The following is a 3,505-nucleotide window of genomic DNA, read 5'->3' as shown; positions in this document are numbered from 1 at the left end:
GCTTCTAGCCCAGAGCAGAAAGGGGAAGGCACTCCCCAGCCATTGGCTGCAGCCAGGCCCACATCAGAGTCCGTGGGATTGTGTCTGTGTGCACGCGGCCCCTTATGGGATCCACATATTACTTACAGTCCAGGCGCAGCCCTTAAAGGGGCAGGGGCAGCTGGGGACCAGAGGCAGGTGCCTTTCTCGGCCAGTTTGCAGGGAGGCACCATCCCCCATGCCCGCGCCCTGCGCTGCGGCCAGGGCACCGGGAGCGAGATCCGGCTGGTACGCGGGGAATGCTGTGCGGGGAAGCGCTGGGGCACGGAGCCGTTCCTGAGCCAGTCACATTACACTCAAACGGGTCAAAAGCAAAATCCAAGACACCCCAAACCAGCTCCCTCCCTTTTCTTGGGGGAGAAGGGGGGTTGGGACCAAAGAAAACAACCTGATCATTTGCGAAGAAAGGAACAACCTCCCCCCACCCCAAGCCCCGTGTTTCAAGGTTTGACAGTTTTGAAGGGGACTTGACGCAGACATTTGTCCGAGTTTTCCGGGGGGAAAGAGAAGATCCTGGGCAGATTGAACTGAACTCGGAAGCTCAAGGCCACCCGAGTGAGCGGCCAGATTTCTGAACGCTTAGACGAGTCAGGGTGAAAACCAGCTTCCCGGGAGCAGAGCAGCTGGGACCAGACCCTGGGGGTTGGCAGGGCCCGGACTTCCCCAGCAGCTTCCCACGCTCCACTTTGCCTGGCCCTGGCGGGAACTGCACCGCCGGGCAGGGGATGTCCCAGGCACGGGGCTTTCTGCCACGCGGGAGCAGCCCCCCAGTTGTCTCTGCCACCAGCTGCAGCCTGGGCCAGGCCAAGGATGCAGGTCATTGCAGGGCAGCCCAAGACTGCAGCAGGCAGAGGGGCAGTGGGTGGGGCAGGGTGGCTAGACACCAGCCCCGTGTTGCAAATGCCCAGGTGAAAAGGGACCCTGGCGGCTCCGGTCAGCACCGCCAGGCGGGCCATTAAAAGTCCAATCGGCGGCACAGCTGGGGCCTGCCCTGGCTCCGCGCGGGTCGTGGAACCGTGACCAATGGGGGACCAATGGGGGACCCCGCCCCCTGAACCCCCTTCCACACCCCAACCCCCTGTGCCAGCCTGGAGTCCCCTCCCGCCCCCTGCAATCCCCCTCACAACCAACCCCTTGCCCCAGCTCTGAGCCCACCCTGCACCCCAAACCCCTCATCCCTGGCCCTACCCCAGAGCCCGCACCCCCAGCCCCTGCCTCAGCCCAGTGAGAGTGAGTGAGTGTGGGGGAGAGCAAGAGAGGGGGTGGGGCCACAGGGAAGAGGGCGGGGCCTCAGGGAAGAGGGCAGGGCCTCAGGGAAGAGGGCGGGGCCTCAGGGAAGAGGGCGGGGCCGGGGTGTTTGGTTTTCTGATTAGAAAGTTGCCAACCCTAACCGGGCCATGTGCAGAAGGGCCCCCCCAAATCCCCAGTTACCCCAAAGCCAGCGGAACCCCCTCTGCTCTGGGCTTCCCAGCGTCCAGACCTCCTCCCTGGCATCCCAGCTATGGCATCTCTTTTGCCAGGGTTAGCCCCGGATCCCCCCCACCCACACATTTGCCCTTAGGAGCCGGGACATGCCCAGCGCTGCCCCAGGTCCCATTCCCAGCCCCGGTCACGCTGCTGCCACGTGCGACAGGGCAGGGGGCAGGGCTGGGTGGGCAGCCCCTCCGGCAGGCAGCAGGGCCCAGTGAGAGCCCACGGCCAGGGAGACAGCGACCCACAGCACATGGGCTCCAGAGACCAGCCACGGGTTGGTGTTTTTAGGGACCTTCTCCAGGGCACGGCAGCCTGCGGCCGAGTGCGGAGGGAGTTCACGCTGCCGCGGTTTGCACGGAGGCCGGTTGCCCCTACCCTGCCCCAGCGTCACGGTGCAACGTACGACCCAGTCGGGCCAGCCACCTTGCACAGCAGGGCAAGCGTCCGCACGAGGGACGGGGAAGGGAATTTCGGCTGCTTGCCACACAGGGCCCCGCACTGAGCTAACTGCGCCTGGCAGCTCCCGCGTTCACTGCTGTCAGCAGCGAGCTGAGCCCTCGGCCTGCCGGCAGAACCAGTGCGAGCGCTTTATAACCCTTCACTCCCCATTTCTCAGGGTTAGCCCGTTCCCAGGTGGGGGAAACTGAGGCAGGGGTCAGGACTCAGGAACTGTCCTGTCCAGCACGCTCCTGCCTACCGTGATGGGGGGGGGGAGGGGAGGAGATGGTGCCATGTCCCTCACAGCCGTGCAAAGCACTAGGGGGATGACTGGTGAGCATCGTGCACTGCTGGGCCTGACGGGCGGAGAGGGAGGAGGGGTCTGCCACCTCGGCTGGGACCGCAGGCAGCAGCAGACCGGGGCAGTAAACGCGCAAAGATGAGGCTGAACCAGGAGGGTCTGTTCCAGGCCTGCTGGAAACACAATCGCGGCAATCCACCCCCAGCTGCACCTGCCCTGACCCCCAGCGGCCTCGGGGAAGCTCCCAGGTGAAGAACCAGAAGCTGCCAAACCCCCGGGTAGGGCTAGGACCCGGGAGTTCGGGGCTCCCCTTCCCCGCTCTGGGGCTCGGCCTTGCTGGCAGAGGGACAGGAGGAGCCCCTGGCTGGCTGCGGGGCATTCAGATGGGGCAGAGGCCCTGGCAGCAGCGGGACCCGGCTGTAGCTGAGCGATCGCCCGGAGCAGCCCCGGCCCTGGCCCTGGGCAGACACGGAGCGAGACCCCCACCCGCGGGTCACTGCGGCAGCAACGGGCTCAGGAAGCGCTGGCCCGGGGGAAGCTGCTCCCGGTTCTCAGAGCCGAACCTCCGGTCCCAGCTGCTGGGAATCACCCCCACCTCCCGGGGCACTGGGCGCTGGCCTTCGGGCCAGCTCCTGGGTACAGAAATCCCCTCGCCCCCAGATCTCGGCTTACCACACCGAGCGGCCAGGGACCAGGCAGTGCCGAGAGCCTTGGTGAAGCAGTCGCACATCTTCCCGCCGCGCCGTCCCCAGCCTGGCCGCGGCCCGCTCTCCCCACCACCCCGCTCCCGGCCGCCGGAGGCTAAAGCCCCCTGCTCGCAGCAGAGAATGGGCCGCGGACCCAGCAGATTAGCGCAAACCCGGCGTCAGCATTTCCACTCAGGCAGCGGCCCATTGTTCCCCCTCCCTGCGCAGGGCGGATTTGACGAGGGAGACAAGAAGTTAAAGCCCCTGGCTTCGGTGCCCAGGCGGCGCAGGGGAAGGGCAGGCAGGGCGAATGCCAGGCCCAGCCCGTGGCTTCGGTGCCCGGGCGGCGCAGGGGAAGGGCAGGCAGGGCGAATGCCAGGCCCCCGGAGGCCACGCTGGGCCAGGGCTGGGTGCTGGAGGAGGCACTCGCTTTTTTGGGGATAGAACCCAGGAGTCCTGGCTCCCCGTCTCAGCAATACGCCCTGTCACGGGGTCCCCGGGCCATGCTCTGGAACTGCTCCCCACGAAGCCAGTCAGGACTCTGGGGCAGTCACCTTTCTGTGAGCAG

Source organism: Caretta caretta, chromosome 23 (assembly GCF_965140235.1).
Source record: "Caretta caretta isolate rCarCar2 chromosome 23, rCarCar1.hap1, whole genome shotgun sequence".
Classification (NCBI taxonomy): domain Eukaryota; kingdom Metazoa; phylum Chordata; order Testudines; family Cheloniidae; genus Caretta; species Caretta caretta.
Note: the sequence above shows the minus strand (reverse complement) of the source record.